Raw genomic sequence first — 18,762 nt, 5'->3', positions numbered from 1 at the left:
CAATTGCTTACTGGAAGTAGTACAAGTGGGCTTACGACTTCCCCTCTGGGATGACCATCGACTCCCAGCGGCAACAACAGCAGCGCCAGCAGCAGTAGGCGTTACACGCAAGGATGCATCGGAGGAATCCCAGGCAGGAGAGGACTCGTCAGAATTGCCAGTGACATGGCCTGCAGGACTATTGGCATTCCTGGGGAAGGAGGAAATTGACACTGAGGGAGTTGGTGGGGTGGTTTGCGTGAGCTTGGTTACAAGAGGAAGGGATTTACTGGTCAGTGGACTGCTTCCGCTGTCACCCAAAGTTTTTGAACTTGTCACTGACTTATTATGAATGCGCTGCAGGTGACGTATAAGGGAGGATGTTCCGAGGTGGTTAACGTCCTTACCCCTACTTATTACAGCTTGACAAAGGGAACACACGGCTTGACACCTGTTGTCCGCATTTCTGGTGAAATACCTCCACACCGAAGAGCTGATTTTTTTGGTATTTTCACCTGGCATGTCAACGGCCATATTCCTCCCACGGACAACAGGTGTCTCCCCGGGTGCCTGACTTAAACAAACCACCTCACCATCAGAATCCTCCTGGTCAATTTCCTCCCCAGCGCCAGCAACACCCATATCCTCCTCATCCTGGTGTACTTCAACACTGACATCTTCAATCTGACTATCAGGAACTGGACTGCGGGTGCTCCTTCCAGCACTTGCAGGGGGCGTGCAAATGGTGGAAGGCGCATGCTCTTCACGTCCAGTGTTGGGAAGGTCAGGCATCGCAACCGACACAATTGGACTCTCCTTGTGGATTTGGGATTTCGAAGAATGCACAGTTCTTTGCTGTGCTGCTTTTGCCAGCTTGAGTCTTTTCATTTTTCTAGCGAGAGGCTGAGTGCTTCCATCCTCATGTGAAGCTGAACCACTAGCCATGAACATAGGCCAGGGCCTCAGCCGTTCCTTGCCACTCCGTGTGGTAAATGGCATATTGGCAAGTTTACGCTTCTCCTCCGACAATTTTATTTTAGGTTTTGGAGTCCTTTTTTTACTGATATTTGGTGTTTTGGATTTGACATGCTCTGTACTATGACATTGGGCATCGGCCTTGGCAGACGACGTTGCTGGCATTTCATCGTCTCGGCCATGACTAGTGGCAGCAGCTTCAGCACGAGGTGGAAGTGGATCTTGATCTTTCCCTAATTTTGGAACCTCAACATTTTTGTTCTCCATATTTTAATAGGCACAACTAAAAGGCACCTCAGGTAAACAATGGAGATGGATGGATTGGATACTAGTATACAATTATGGACGGGCTGCCGAGTGCCGACACAGAGGTAGCCACAGCCGTGAACTACCGCACTGTACTGTGTCTGCTGCTAATATATAGACTGGTTGATAAAGAGATAGTATACTCGTAACTAGTATGTATGTATAAAGAAAGAAAAAAAAAACACGGTTAGGTGGTATATACAATTATGGACGGGCTGCCGAGTGCCGACACAGAGCTAGCCACAGCCGTGAACTACCGCACTGTACTGTGTCTGCTGCTAATATATAGACTGGTTGATAAAGAGATAGTATACTCGTAACTAGTATGTATGTATAAAGAAAGAAAAAAAAACCACGGTTAGGTGGTATATACAATTATGGACGGGCTGCCGAGTGCCGACACAGAGGTAGCCACAGCCGTGAACTACCGCACTGTACTGTGTCTGCTGCTAATATATAGACTGGTTGATAAAGAGATAGTATACTCGTAACTAGTATGTATGTATAAAGAAAGAAAAAAAAACCACGGTTAGGTGGTATATACAATTATGGACGGGCTGCCGAGTGCCGACACAGAGGTAGCCACAGCCGTGAACTACCGCACTGTACTGTGTCTGCTGCTAATATATAGACTGGTTGATAAAGAGATAGTATACTCGTAACTAGTATGTATGTATAAAGAAAGAAAAAAAAACCACGGTTAGGTGGTATATACAATTATGGACGGGCTGCCGAGTGCCGACACAGAGGTAGCCACAGCCGTGAACTACCGCACTGTACTGTGTCTGCTGCTAATATATAGACTGGTTGATAAAGAGATAGTATACTCGTAACTAGTATGTATGTATAAAGAAAGAAAAAAAAACCACGGTTAGGTGGTATATACAATTATGGACGGGCTGCCGAGTGCCGACACAGAGGTAGCCACAGCCGTGAACTACCGCACTGTACTGTGTCTGCTGCTAATATATAGACTGGTTGATAAAGAGATAGTATACTCGTAACTAGTATGTATGTATAAAGAAAGAAAAAAAAACCACGGTTAGGTGGTATATACAATTATGGACGGGCTGCCGAGTGCCGACACAGAGGTAGCCACAGCCGTGAACTACCGCACTGTACTGTGTCTGCTGCTAATATATAGACTGGTTGATAAAGAGATAGTATACTCGTAACTAGTATGTATGTATAAAGAAAGAAAAAAAAACCACGGTTAGGTGGTATATACAATTATGGACGGGCTGCCGAGTGCCGACACAGAGGTAGCCACAGCCGTGAACTACCGCACTGTACTGTGTCTGCTGCTAATATATAGACTGGTTGATAAAGAGATAGTATACTCGTAACTAGTATGTATGTATAAAGAAAGAAAAAAAAACCACGGTTAGGTGGTATATACAATTATGGACGGGCTGCCGAGTGCCGACACAGAGGTAGCCACAGCCGTGAACTACCGCACTGTACTGTGTCTGCTGCTAATATATAGACTGGTTGATAAAGAGATAGTATACTCGTAACTAGTATGTATGTATAAAGAAAGAAAAAAAAACCACGGTTAGGTGGTATATACAATTATGGACGGGCTGCCGAGTGCCGACACAGAGGTAGCCACAGCCGTGAACTACCGCACTGTACTGTGTCTGCTGCTAATATATAGACTGGTTGATAAAGAGATAGTATACTCGTAACTAGTATGTATGTATAAAGAAAGAAAAAAAAACCACGGTTAGGTGGTATATACAATTATGGACGGGCTGCCGAGTGCCGACACAGAGGTAGCCACAGCCGTGAACTACCGCACTGTACTGTGTCTGCTGCTAATATAGACTGGTTGATAAAGAGATAGTATACTCGTAACTAGTATGTATGTATAAAGAAAGAAAAAAAAACCACGGTTAGGTGGTATATACAATTATGGACGGGCTGCCGAGTGCCGACACAGAGGTAGCCACAGCCGTGAACTACCGCACTGTACTGTGTCTGCTGCTAATATAGACTGGTTGATAAAGAGATAGTATACTACTAATATTATATATACTGGTGGTCAGGTCACTGGTCACTAGTCACACTGGCAGTGGCACTCCTGCAGCAAAAGTGTGCACTGTTTAATTTTAATATAATATTATGTACTCCTGGCTCCTGCTATAACCTATAACTGGCACTGCAGTAGTGCTCCCCAGTCTCCCCCACAATTATAAGCTGTGTGAGCTGAGCAGTCAGACAGATATATAATATATATAGATGATGCAGCACACTGGCCTGAGCCTGAGCAGTGCACACAGATATGGTATGTGACTGACTGAGTCACTGTGTGTATCGCTTTTTTCAGGCAGAGAACGGATATATTAAATAAACTGCACTGTGTGTCTGGTGGTCACTCACTATATAATATATTATGTACTCCTGGCTCCTGCTATAACCTATAACTGGCACTGCAGTAGTGCTCCCCAGTCTCCCCCACAATTATAAGCTGTGTGAGCTGAGCAGTCAGACAGATATATATAATATTATATATAGATAATAGATGATGCAGCACACTGGCCTGAGCCTGAGCAGTGCACACAGATATGGTATGTGACTGAGTCACTGTGTGCTGTGTATCGCTTTTTTCAGGCAGAGAACGGATTATAAATAAAACTGGTGTGGTCACTATCAGCAAAACTCTGCACTGTACTGAGTACTCCTAATGCTCCCCAAAATTAGTAAATCAAGTGTCTCTCTAATCTATTCTAAACGGAGAGGACGCCAGCCACGTCCTCTCCCTATCAATCTCAATGCACGTGTGAAAATGGCGGCGACGCGCGGCTCCTTATATAGAATCCGAGTCTCGCGATAGAATCCGAGCCTCGCGAGAATCCGACAGCGTCATGATGACGTTCGGGCGCGCTCGGGTTAACCGAGCAAGGCGGGAAGATCCGAGTCGCTCGGACCCGTGAAAAAAAACATGAAGTTCTGGCGGGTTCGGATTCAGAGAAACCGAACCCGCTCATCTCTACTTAGGACGTTAGAGAAAATAAGAATTTACTTACCGATAATTCTATTTCTCGTAGTCCGTAGTGGATGCTGGGCGCCCATCCCAAGTGCGGATTGTCTGCAATACTTGTACATAGTTATTGTTACAAAAAAATCGGGTTGTTATTTGTTGTGAGCCGTCTGTTCAGAGGCTCCTACGTTTGTCATACTGTTAACTGGGTTCAGATCACAAGTTATACGGTGTGACTGATTGGTGTGGCTGGTATGAGTCTTACCCGGGGTTCAATATCCTTCCTTATTGTGTACGCTCGTCCGGGCACAGTATCCTAACTGAGGCTTGGAGGAGGGTCATAGGGGGAGGAGCCAGTACACACCACCTGATCCTAAAGCTTTATTTTTGTGCCCTGTCTCCTGCGGAGCCGCTATTCCCCATGGTCCTGACGGAGTCCCCAGCATCCACTACGGACTACGAGAAATAGAATTATCGGTAAGTAAATTCTTATTTTCTCGTAGTCCGTAGTGGTTGCTGGGCGCCCGTCCCAAGTGCGGACTCTCTGCAATACATGTGTATAGTTATTGCTTAACTTAAGGGTTATTGTTCTGAGCCATCTTTTGAATGAGGCTCAGTTTTTTGTTCATACTGTTAACTGGGTATAGTTATCACGAGTTGTACGGTGTGATTGGTGTGGCTGGTATGAGTCTTACCCTGGATTCCAAATCCTTTCCTTGTAATGTCAGCTCTTCCGGGCACAGTTTCCTTAACTGAGGTCTGGAAGAGGGGCATAGAGGGAGGAGCCAGTGCACACCAGATAGTACCTAATCTTTCTTTTAGACTGCCCAGTCTCCTTCGGAGCAAGTCTATTCCCCATGGTCCTTACGGAGTTCCCAGCATCCACTACGGACTACGAGAAATAGAATTACCGGTGAGTAAATTCTTATTTTTACCTTGCAGTACTTATACTGAAGCACTTTGATAATATCCTTGCAGGTTTCAGGTATGATGTGTCCCAAAGCCTGCGCAGAGATACGGGTCCTATACTTCAGGTCCTCAAACAACTGTCCAGTAGCAAGGAACCGCAGGGTAGCCACGAGCCTCTCCTCAGCAGGGATAGGATCGTGCCACTGGGTATCCCGCTTCTGTATGAGGGGGGTCACCAGACGCAGCAACTCCTGGAAGGTGTCATCATTCATGCGCAGGAAGTTGCGGTAGTCATCCGGGTTGTTCTCCCTGATCTCATCCATGAGGGGCATGTAGTAGCGAGTAGACCGCTTAAAAAGCCACTGCTTGGTCCAGCAAGATCTCTCCCTCCGCCTTTGCTGGGCCCTCTCCCTGTCTCCCCTCATCTTCAGCACAGACTAGCACATGAGAGCCTGATAGCGAGTAGAATCCATCTCTACACACAGCAGTATAGAAACACTTTGTAATGCAAGCAGAACAAAGCAGTGCATGGTAGCTAGCAATGTGGAACGAGCAGCAGGTATAAACCAAACTTCTCTAGTCACAGAGCAAACAGAAGTGCACAGACTATAAAATGGCTGCTTGTTTATATATCCCCCAGACAGACCAGCCCTCAATTTAATTTTTTATAAATCTGATGTGCTTTTGGTCAGCATGCGATGCGCTCGCATTCGAGCATCCGATACCACCCGATTTCCGGTCGTAAGGGGCATGAGATAAATTGCAGGATTGTATGCGCATCGAAAGCACAAAAAATGCACTTTCGATGCCAGTTGTCTTAAGGTGAGCTTCAAGGGAAATCGGGCCCGATATCGTGGCGAAGGCAATCGCACAAGTGTATGGGCACCATAAGTCGCAGTTCAGGATCTCTAATAAACTGAGCGCTGTTTCTCTGTGTTTGCAATGTGAATAAGACATGAAAATGTAAAGAAAGAGACAGTGGCCCTCATTCCGAGTTGATGGGTCGCAAGGCGAATTTAGCAGAGTTACACACGCTAAGCCGCCGCCTACTGGGAGTGTATCTTAGCATCTTAAAATTGCGACCGATGTATTCGCAATATTGCGATCACAAACTACTTAGCAGTTTTAGAGTAGCTTCAGACTTACTCTGCCTGTGCGATCAGTTCAGTGCTTGTCGTTCCTGGTTTGACGTCACAAACACACCCAGCGTTCGCCCAACCACTCCCCCGTTTCTCCGGCCACTCCTGCGTTTTTTCCGGAAACGGTAGCGTTTTCAGCCACACGCCCATAAAACGCCGTGTTTCCGCCCAGTAACACCCATTTCCTGTCAATCACATTACGATCGCCGGAGCGATGAAAAAGCCGTGAGTAAAAATACTATCTTCATAGCAAAGATACTTGGCGCAGTCGCAGTGCGAATATTGCGCATGCGCACTAAGCGGAATTTCACTGCGATGCGATGAAAAATACCGAGCGAACGACTCGGAATGAGGGCCAGTATTTTTATATAAATAGAACAATCATACATGATGTAAACTCACCTAATAATGACGCTCCAAACTGACTATCACTTACATTCAGGGAACTTTTGTTCCAAAATATTGCAATTATATGTTAATCTGGGCAACTCTGCCAGTCTATCACCAGGCCAGTCCGTATATCGACTCTGCAGCCTTTGCCACCAGGTATCACACACATTTTTAACATAAACTATGCTATGCTCATGGGCAGAGGTCTGTTAGCTCATAGGTTTAAATAGATAGATCCTTGCCCAAGCATGTCAATTACTGGGGAATAAGCTGGCAAGAATTGGCTTACATATGGAATAATGGGGTGCAAGAGAAAATGTGATCACAAAATATTATTATAAACAATAAGCTTTTATCCACGGCACTCAATTATCTGCGGTACAGTATGTGACTACACCATTTAAACGTAAATATACAAGGCAAAACCATGTCTTGGAAATGATTGCCCCTTTAAAAAAAATATTCAAGATCGACTGGCATCCCGCACGACCGCTGATCTTGGACTCCATTACATCCCACCCATTATTCGCCACAGGAAAAAAATAAAAACACATGGGCTCACACAGAAAAAAAATACATTATGTTCATAGGCGTGCACAGCACATTTTATTAGGGGGTGCACCGTCGGAGGGGTGTGTCTAGCACCGCCTTTTGGGCGTGTCTAGCACCATCTATTGACGGTCAATGCAATATAAAATATCCACCCTTGTACCAATCCTAATAAAGCAGATACATTGTCAGATGTTGTGGTGTGCACCAAACAAACACCCCTGATGGCACTCACTGCAATTACATTGCTCCTCCTCAGCCTGGTCTGGCTCCCCCTCTCTTTCCCCTGTAAGCTGCAGCAGCTTACTTACAAGTCAGTCACTCCCTGACACTGACAGTCCCAGACTAGTACTGCTGCTGCTGGAAAAATGAGTGACGTGTCAGTGTTGCTGGCGACCGTCTGCCAGTATTGAATTTGTCTTCCTAAGAGGAACACTGGCTGCATGCTGATACTCATCAGTGGCTGGCATTGGCATAGCAAAGAAGGAGAGAGGTGGGCATGTGTCGAGTGGGCGTACGAGCAGCATGACGTAATCACATCACATCTCGCTGTTTTTGTACATGGAGGGGAAGCCGGGAGTTTGAAAGCCGGTGGCAGTGTCACCCTTGATTAACCCAGGCGTCCGGTCAGTATGGCAGTCCTGACAGGGTGCAGCGGAGAGGGGACAGTAATCAGCTTGCTTGGCGATTGCTGCATCAGGCATGTGAGATCAGGGTGCCAGACATTAGGGGGTGCCTGTGCGCACCAGGCACCCCCCCCCCCTGCGCACACCTATAATTATGTTATGAAGACTACTCAGTCTCCTGGGTCATAGTCAGATTGGGGGGGGGGGGGATGCAGGGCATACTGTACCCCGGGCCCCCCTTTGTCAGGGGACCCCCCTGCCAGAGCACACTGATGTCACTAGCTTTCCCTCTTAAGCAGCAACAGAACTAGCAGCCAGAATGCGAGCAGGACAGTATGCAGCACAGGCAGAGACACAGGAATATCATGTTTCATGAGCTACTGACAGAGGTTTCTGACCAGAGGAGAGATAGGAGGGTGGAGAGGGCTGTAAGTGACACAGGGATCCCAGCTTCTCCTCCTCCCCTCCTGGGTGTCTGAGTTCTGTGTAAATTGTTATGCAACTAAACCATTTGGGTCTAGAGATAGAGACACACCCAGAGTCCTCCTGAGTCCTGTCCCAGTGTGTAAGTAGTACAGAGGCTGCTGCTATTCTTGTATGTCACAAGATAAATAATTGTATCTTTGTATGTGTATTTTAAGGTTAAGTTGTCTTTGTTCCACTACAAGAAAAGTTTATAAAATAGGTATCTTTCAATTAGGTGGAGCTATAAACATTACCCAGGCATTATTAAATTATTAGTTAAAACAAATATACACCATTGGTTTAAATTTAATATACACAATCTATACTTCCCACCATGACCCATTCCAGGAGGGACAAAATGCTCTCTACCTGATCTTCCTTCCTAATCTATGATTGCAATCACCTAGTTGAAGTACCTTTCTTATCAATTAAATAGTTCAACACAGGTGACACCAATCATATATTAAGTGGTAAGTCCAGGTAAAGAGCATTTGTCTATCCTTGAATGGCACAAGTTGGGAGGTATGCACAATTTAAAATACATCCTCCACCTTCCCCCCTGTCTTAAGTGCCCCGAGCACCCCCAGAGTTTAATCCGGCCCTGGCCTGGGTTAAAAGGTGTTACCTGGTGACGCTCACACAATTACCCCATGCCCAGCAGTCTTTTAGCCTCAGGCTTCATCTATAGCAGCCGCCTTTCCAAGGTGAATTAGGTCCACCGCGTACTCAGATGCCCCCAGGTCTTATGTAAGGACAAGGCGACTATTGAAGGCTGGGCAGGAGTAAATGCAGTTCAGTGAGACATCACAGAACACAACCTTAATAACCCCGCCCAACACTCAGACAGAGACTATAAACAAATTGTACACAGGTGCAACAATGCACAGGGTGACACAATAATAAACACTGAATGTATATGAAATGCAACAATGCACAAGATGGTATTAGCAACTAAACATAAACTGTATGTGAATGCAACAATGCACAGGATGATATAAGCAACTAAATATCAATGGATAATAAATGCAACAAAGTTCAGAATGATATAAATAATCAAATACAAGAGGTAACTCAAACTCTGAAAATAACCAATGCAAATCCCAGGACATAGCATAAACTGTCTGATGTGGATTCTGAAGAAGCCCAGAATCTGGAACTGGAACAGAACCCCCTGAAGGGAAGCAGAGAACCAGAGACACTGAGACTGAGTCCAGCTTCAGAGCAGGAATACACTGTGTGCAGCGATAGCAGGCTTGGCAACTGGAACAGACAGCACTAACTGCACAGATTCTAGATTCCACCAAGGAACAGGGACCAGGTACAAACAGGAGCTTGAAGCTACAACCAGCCTCAGGTGAGGGGCAGGCTGGGTAATAAATGAAGCAAGCCCCAATCAGGATGGCTGGAAAGCCAGACACAAGGTAATGGCATAATTATCTGACAGGTTGAGAATGCCAGGCAACACATACAGGAGACAGGCTGCAGTTAAACAGACTCGCCAAAGGCGGCTCACAACAGTAACCCAAACAAGTACATAAGAAAACCTGGAATGTTAACAAATACAACAGACACAAAACACTCATAAAAACATAAACAGAATGCAAGCTGCATTCGCAGCTTGTAACACATTAATTGCCATAGCCCCCCACAGAAGACTTACCTGATATGTAAGTGCGCCGAAGATTATAAGAGAGAAGCTCTCAGTCCATCTCTGCCTTAAGCTGCTTGCAACATCGGCAGTGACTGCAGCATCAGGGCAGACTCCAAACCACGCAGCTGCAGCATTAGGGCAGACTCCCGCGGCAGCAGTATCAGGGCAGACTTCTGCAGCAGCTTCAGAGCAGGCTCCCACTGCAGCTGTATGAGGGCAAATTCCCATGGCAGCAGCATTAGGGCAGATTCCTACGGCAGCAGCATCAGGGCAGGTCAGACTCCCACAGCAGCAGCATAAGGGCAGTCTCCCGCAGCAGTAGCAGCAGGGCAGACTTCCACAGCATCAGGGCAGACTCCCGTGACAGCAGCAGCAGGGCAGATTCCCATGGCAGCAGTGCAGTTTCCCACAGCATTAGGGCAGACTCCTGCAGCATCAAGGTAGACTCCCGCTGCAGGACAGACTCCCACGGCAGCAGGGCAGGTCTCCTGCAGCATCAGGGCAGACTCCAGCAGCATCAGGGCAGACTCTCACAGCAGCATGGCACACTCCCATGGCAGCATCAGGACAGTCTCCCGCGGCAGCACCAGGGCAGACTCCTGCGGCTGCACTGTGCGGGCGGGACGCCAGGTGGCATCATGACCTATGATGTCATGCCGCTGCAGGCCCAGGCAAGATCCGCATCTTGGAAGTTAGAACTGGTGGTGAGATAGGCAGTGTGGTTGCCGCCAGTACCGCCAGTCTTGATCGGTAGTAGGATGGCCATCGGCACCTCATCCATCTATGGTTGCTATCAACGGATGTTTTAACTGAAACAATAGATGGTAACAAACTATCTTGGTTTCCACTGCGCATGTGCAACGGCTGTGCAGTTCCACTGTTAGCAGTTCTGACTTGCGGCCGGCATGAGTAGGAGTTTAGTTAGGCATCTGGGCACTGTCATGTGTGTTTGAGGTGGTGGCTGACAGGTGAACCAGTCATGTCAGCTTTAGAGCAAGGCAGATCATCGGCATTATGTTACACTGTATGTGTGACACTCACATACGGTGTCCCGGGATGCCGATGGCCCGCATCCCTTAAAAGCTAACTTGACAGGCTCACCTGTCAATCAGCACCCAGCATGACTGCAGCGCCTCTCACACACAGTGCAGCACTGTGGGGAAGGGGGGTGGATGGGGTGATACAGCTTACCGACCTACAGAGCTTCCAGCTACAGTGTGTCTCCCAGTTTACTGAGCTACAGTGCTTCCAGCATCAGGGTGCCTTTCAGCTTACTGAGATTCAGTGTTTTTCAGCATCGTTCACAAATCACTAATTTCTTCATTCAGAGTTTTTCAGCATCGTTCACAAATCATCACTAATTTCTTCATTCAAAGTTCTTCAGCATCGTTCACAAATCAGTAATTTCTTCCTTCAGAGTTCTTCAGCATCGTTCACAAATCATCACTCATGTCTTCAATCAGTGTTCTTCAGCATCATTCACAAGTCATCACTCTTTTCTTCATTCAGTGTTCTTCAGCATTGTTTACAAGTCATCACTCCTTCCTTCATTCAGTGTTCTTTGGCATCGTTCTCAAGCATTAATCTTTTATAAAGCTGCATGAGGAAGACCTACATCCCGCCGTCTCTACTCCGACCCAGCTCCGGTTCCTCTTTACGACCATCAGAAGAATTCCCGAGTACCCAACTCTCTCGCCCCAGGTCAGTGACAGTACTGTGCAACATAAATGTCATCCATTATATTTATCATTATCAGAGGCCTAAGTAGCCTCAGGGAAGTCCTTGGTCTGAATTTTGAGGTGGCGTGAAAAGTACAGTAAGCTTTTTGTTAGGCTAAAGCTCTTGTGAATGTTATAGTTCATACAACAAAAGGGAGAGAAGAAGACTCTTTTGTGGGTGCACTCTTGTATGTTTAAGAGGTCTCAGAAGAGACAATAAGTAAAGATTATAAATGAATTTTTAAATATAACTTTTATTAACAATAATTGATAAAATAGTAGAGTTTACTGTCAAAAATTGGAGGTAGGGGTGGGGGGGAAGGGTGGGGGGGAGTTGGGGAAAAGAAAGGGGGAACACAGAACAAATTAATTACAGTGTAAATACTGAATATTGTTCTGGAATGCCTGGGTGCGATAATAACAGCTGGAGACCCTGAAAATTGAAGCGTTTTTATTCTCTCATGAGCGATGATGAGGAGACAGATGGGATGATTAAAGATGGAATGAGCAAGATGAATCTGCTGTCAGTGTTAGACGCTGAGCAAAACCGTCCAGGAATTTCTACTAAACTGAGTATTCCTCGAGAGTCTCCCACTCGAGTACTGACCCAGCCCTACACTGCTTAGCTTCCAAGATCGGAAGGATTCGGGCGTTACCAGTGTGGTATGATAGTAGAAAAAATATTAGATATCGAGGGCTCGAGAATCACTGATGAGAGTTCACGAAAATGGAGAAATAAAAGAAAAGACAAGAGAATGAGTGGAGGAGGAAAATAGGGGATCTGCTGCCACCGTTAGACCGGGATAATTACCCCTGAATCAGTGGTGAGAGTCCTGAAGATAGTATAAAGTGAGGAAAAGGAAACGATACTGATAGGTAAAAAAAAAAAAAAAAAAAATTTTTGAGATTGGTTGATAGACAATGGGCTGCTTGATTGCAGGATGCTGATAGTACCTATGATAAAGGTACTAGGTGTGATAAAAAGCAATTTGTACACAATTAGCAGTCAAATAAATTGATTAGACCCATACATCACCATCAATTTGCTACTATCAGATTATTATAATTATACCAAAATGGTATCAGGTGGAAAAAGAAGGAGAAAATGAACAACAGTTTCTTATTTGTGTTCCGCTGTATGCAGAGCTGCAGAAATACTATATAATATGATTGCAAGATGCTGATAGTACCTATGATAAAGGTACTTGGTGTGATAAAGAGCAATTGTACACAATTAGCAGATAATTAAATTGATTGGAACCATGCATCACCATCAATTTGATGCTGACAGATTATTGCACATTGTACCAAAATGGTATCAGGTGAAAAGAGAAAGAGATAATGAACAACAGTTGATTATACAGAGCTGCAGCAATGCTATATAATACGCAGTATAGAGGATAGTGATAAATTGCTCAGCCAAATGATTAGATCAAAATGACTGAAAATAAAGGTTTAAACAGTATCCTATGTGGTATTAAGCCGCTAAATGCCGACTATCTGTAAAACGGGTACTTGCAAAAAACAGCTTGATGAATGCTATTATCAAATATAAATATGCAAAAAGATGCTGATATTGAGCAGATATTACCCGGAATTGTATGGAACGATCAGTCACTAATATGAGCAGGATACTTTCTGAGTGCGGAATGTCCGTGTCAAAGTCCAGGCAAATTGAAGATGCAGGATACACTGGTTCCCAGGAGCTGAGCAGTTCGTTTATAGCCGCACTGCCGATCAAAGTACCTGATGTATTGTGGAGACGTGGTCAGGTTGGCTGAGGAGAAGAGAGACACAATGTTCCTGGTCCCATCGCGGCAGTATCTAGCGGCGGCGGGTTGCTGCAGCGGCTGCTGGGGAAAGAGCGGCTCGTGGTTCAGGATGTCCGGAATCAGCTGTCACACCCAGGCAGTGGGGATAGGGAACGGAAAACTAGTTTCACCCGTTCACCGGGCTTGATCACTTCCTGTTCCCAGAGGGGAAAGTGCAGGCTTTATCTTGCAAGGGAGCTGGTCGTTGTCCAATCAAAAGGGAGGCGTGTCCTGTGTTTGTAAATTGCTGCACAGGTGGAACGGTTGTTCTGTTTAGTATTGGTTCCCTATTATGCTTGCAATTAGTGGCCCATTGCACAAAAGGAAAAAACAGAGAGTATGTGTGAGAAATATACAAGGTTATTAGATAAAAAATGAGCATCTTGCTTATTATATAAGTGGGCATAGTGAAAAAATGGAAATAAAAATAAAAATAAATAAAAATAAAATGGGGAAAATTAGCAAAAAAGAATAAATGAATGAAAATAATAAAATTGAAGCTTTCACAAATTGTTTATGAAATATTTAGATGATAAGAATAGATTAAATTTAAGTATAATAAATGATAATTGCTGGAAAAATATGTTAGGACAGCATATCTTGTCTGGAGTTATAAACAAACACGTTGTAAACATTGCATGAGGATATTAATAAATATGTTAATTTGGATTAATAATGCAAGTGACGTCGATGGAAGTGGTGGGAATGATTGTGAGAAAGGATGGTATGGAAAGGATGGGGAGTGAGGTGGAAAGGAATGGGGGGGATGGAGTGGGGGGGGGGGGAAAGGCGGGGGAGAGAGGGGGAAGGGGGGAGGGGGTTTAAGATTGTGGGGTGTTGGGGTGTTGGGATATGGGGTGTTGGGATATGGTTGGGGTGTTGTGGTTTGCAGTGTGGTGGGAATGTGTGTGTGGTGTCGAAGGTGATGATCTTGTGTGGGCGAGAAGTATAATGATATGGTGAGATGAGGAAGGGGAGTAGAGATGTAAGGGATAGGAGTGGGTTGACAATGGGAGTGCTGTGTGGAAACGTGTTAGTAGGTTGTGAAATATGTCGGAATTTGCTGGGTCACTGTAATGGGATGGATGTGAGGTGCATGTGAATGGACTGCGGATGTGATGGTGCCGAGTATGTGGTGGAGGTGGGCGTGAAAGTGCTGATGAAAGAAGGGTGAATGTGATGTGTTATGAATAGGGGTGTACTGGATGTGAGTGTACTGAGGGGTGTAAGGGAAGGAAGCGAGGACACTTGATGGGTGCTATATAGAAAGTAGGTTACAGAAATGCACTGTAATTGATGTATTCATTCAGACCCAATGGTTTGAGACAACCTAACCTGAAAGTCCATTCACTTTCCTTCTTAATAAGTTCTTTGCTTAAGTCACCACCGCGTATGCCTAGATGGACCCTATCTAGGCCAAAGGCGCGCATATCACTTGGTGAGTCATGATGTGCAGCATGGTAGTGTCTGGCTACTGATGTTAGTTTTTTGCCTTTTTGAAGATCTGACGATGAGTTGCGAATGGAGCCCATATGTTCTAAAATCCTAGTTTTGAATTTTCTAGTCGTCATGCCTACATATCGTTGATTGCAAGGACAGGTTAGACAATAGACTACTCCTTGTGTGTCGCAGTTGAAGAAGTGTTGTATGGAAATATCCTTGCCATGTCTGTCCTTGACACAGTCAGTTATCTGTATCTGTGGGCAAGCCTTACATTGCCCACATGGAAAGGATCCCTTAGGGAGTTTGGATTTGGTCATTTCACGTGAAAAATGGCTCTGAACCAACGTGTCTTTGATGTTCTTGGATCTCCTCCAACTGATTTGTAAAGTGGGATCCAATAAAGGTGATAACTCTGGATCCAGATGTAGGACAGGTAGATGTTTCTGAATGGCCTTTTTTAGTAGACGCCATTCGGGACAGAAGGTCCCTACAAATCGAATCTTGGTGTCAGCCTTTTGTTCTTGGAGTTTGTCCTGGAAGATCAGGGATTCCCTGTTGGTTTTTGAAATAGATTGTTGAGCTCTCTTCAGAGAGCGTTTACTGTATCCCCGAGCTTGTAACCTGGTCATAAGTTCTCTGCTTTTCTGTTTGAACACCTTCTCCTCTGTGCAGTTGCGTCTAAGACGAAGAAATTCCCCTTTTGGGATGTTTTCAATAGTAGGTGGGAAATGTGAGCTTGTTTGGTGCAATATACTGTTTGTGGCTGTATCCTTACGAAAGAGTTCTGTAGCCAAAGTCCCACTTGTTGTCTTGTAGATATTCAAGTCCAAAAAAGATATCTTGTCTCTGCTGATTGAGTGAGTGAGAAAAATGTTCAAATCGTTTACATTGAGGATGTTAATGAAGTCCAACAGGAGTTTCTCATCTCCTTCCCAGATCACAAAGATATCATCAATATATCTCAGCCAATTGATGATATGTTTTGTGTAGATATGATTATCATCGTTGAAGACTATTGTTTGTTCCCACCAGCCGAGGAACAGGTTGGCGTATGTGGGTGCACAGGCTGCACCCATTGCTGTTCCCCGAATTTGCTGAAAAAATTGGTCACCAAAGGTGAAATAATTTTTATTGAGAACAAAACTCAACATTTCACATAGGAAATCATGAAATACATTTTTTTCTTCCATATCCAGGAAGAATTTGGTGGCTTGTATTCCTTGTGAGTGTGAAATACTGCTATACAGGGCTTCCACATCTAAGGTGACTAGGATACAGTTCTCATTTAGACATATGTCATGTATTTTCCTTAGGAGATCAGAAGTGTCCTTAAGGTAGGAGGGTAATGTCATGACATGGTCTCTGAGATGTAAATCCAGAAATTTGCTTGGGGTTTCCAAGAGTCCCCCATTCCCTGACACTATGGGTCTCCCAGGTGGTTTGTTGATATTCTTGTGTATTTTTGGCAATAAGTAAAAGGTAGGAACCCTGGGATTTGAGACCTCAAGGTATTTAGCCTCTTGTTGTGTGATAGCTCCAGTGGCAAATGCCTCTGTAATCATGTGCATGTATTGCTTGTGGAATTTTATTGTGGGATTAAGTGGCAATCTGATATAACAGGATGTGTCCAACAGTTGTCTCCGTGCTTCCTCTTCATACATTGCGATGGGCCATATGACAATGTTACCACCCTTATCCGAGGGTTTGATAACGGTGTCAGTCCATGTTTTAATCTCTTTAAGAGCTTGTCTCTCTCTGTATTTGAGATTTTTGGTGAGACATCTTTTGCGAGAATTGGTCTGGATCTCGTCAAATTCTTTGGAGACTAGATCCAAAAAGACCCTGATTTCTGGGCTGTTGGTGTCAGGAGGGAAAAAGGTGGACTTCAGTTTGCATGTGGGTCTTATTTTTCGTGAAGCAGGGATGTCCGAGGCTGATTCCATATGCAGCTCCTCCAGTATTTGGATAGCTGTATAATCTTCTTCGGTCAGTGGTGTTATTGATACACTAGGATCCTCCAAAGGTCCTGAATGGCTGGATAGTGAAGTCATAATACTTGAGTCAACAGAGGATTTAGCAAAAAAAATTTTTAATAATAATTTGCGGCCGAAGAGTCTGAGATCCTTCTCCCACAGAAACCTATCAAAGGGTGATGTGGGTGAAAAAGATAGACCCTTGCTAAGAACCTCTAATTGATCTTCCGTAATGATTTTGGTACTGAGGTTGATAATTTGTAATTTGTCGGTAGTTGTCACTTCCTGGTTGTCCGTACCGGATAGTGAGATGTTCTTGGGGTGGTACAATCTCGCTTGTTTCTGTCTGTGTTTCGTCCCCCCCCTTCTTGTCGGCCTTGTGGCTTGCTTCTGCCTCTGGTATGTTGGCCTCTCCCTAAAAAAGGGTCCTCACTTTTGTTGTATCTATGGGTGTGGGTACTTCCTTCAGGATGTTCCGTGGCGGAGTCTTCACTGTATGATGATTCTAATTCCGAAGAGCTCGGATCTTCTCTAGGTGGTCCTCCTCTAGGACGTGGAGTGGGAGAATGCCAACGAAAGATTTTTCCTAGGGAGAAGTCGTTTTTGTCTCGTAGGAATTTGGTGCGTTTCCTTTCTATAATATTGGTTTCATATATATCCAGATCTTTCTTGTATTTTTCAAATGTGTTTTGGAAAGATAGGTCTTTCTCCCAGGTTTCTAAGTTTTGACCCAATTCTTCGATATTTTTTTCTACTTGATCTAATATCAGATTGTCATGTTTGATCAAGATTAGAATTAGTTCATTAGAACATTTTAATAGGCTGTTTTCCCATTCAGTTTTAAGGTTGTCTGTGGCCAAAGGGAAGGAGGGGAAGATACGTGGTCGTAAGCCTCTGGGTGATAATTTATTTTTGTGGTAGTTTTCTAATGTAGTGATATCCCAGGTGAGCCTAATCCTTTTTTGAAGGTTTTTCTGTAATTTTGATAAATCAGATTTCCAGTCTTTGGGAGTGCTGGGATTGTGGAAGGTATCTGAAAAAATATCTCCAAATTCCTCTACGTTTCTACGTTTGGATGTTAGTTCAGTTTTTAATGAAAATGCTGTCATTGCCTTGAATATAACAATATACAGTGGGGGGAAAAAATGAAAAGAGGAAAGGGAATGTTGTTATAACAGAAGCGACTACTATACAAAAGGAAAGAGATCCTATAGCAAGGTATATAAATCCGTGCAAGGTATGGAAAACTGAGTCTTAGCTCAGTGTACTGAATACATGAATGTATTGGGGGTATACCGCACTGGAGAATGGTAAGGTATCTAATAGATATTGTTAGAACCAAAATACAATCTCGTTGTATTATGTATTTTGGTTCTAACAATATCTATTAGATACCTTACCATTCTCCAGTGCGGTATACCCCCAATACATTCATGTATTCAGTACACTGAGCTAAGACTCAGTTTTCCATACCTTGCACGGATTTATATACCTTGCTATAGGATCTCTTTCCTTTTGTATAGTAGTCGCTTCTGTTATAACAACATTCCCTTTCCTCTTTTCATTTTTTCCCCCCACTGTATATTGTTATATTCAAGGCAATGACAGCATTTTCATTAAAAACTGAACTAACATCCAAACGTAGAAACGTAGAGGAATTTGGAGATATTTTTTCAGATACCTTCCACAATCCCAGCACTCCCAAAGACTGGAAATCTGATTTATCAAAATTACAGAAAAACCTTCAAAAAAGGATTAGGCTCACCTGGGATATCACTACATTAGAAAACTACCACAAAAATAAATTATCACCCAGAGGCTTACGACCACGTATCTTCCCCTCCT

At 44.4% G+C, this 18,762-nt stretch overlaps 1 pseudogene; it reads right to left on the bottom strand.

Moving 5' to 3' along the window:
- Nucleotides 1-12,248: 12,248 nt before the first annotated feature.
- LOC134971318 (5S ribosomal RNA) lies at nt 12,249-12,367 on the bottom strand (annotated as a pseudogene).
- Between the last annotated feature and the right edge of the window lie 6,395 nt (nt 12,368-18,762).

Source organism: Pseudophryne corroboree, chromosome 11 (assembly GCF_028390025.1).
Source record: "Pseudophryne corroboree isolate aPseCor3 chromosome 11, aPseCor3.hap2, whole genome shotgun sequence".
Lineage (NCBI taxonomy): Eukaryota > Metazoa > Chordata > Amphibia > Anura > Myobatrachidae > Pseudophryne > Pseudophryne corroboree.
Note: the sequence above shows the minus strand (reverse complement) of the source record. Positions and strands in the feature narration are given on the sequence as shown.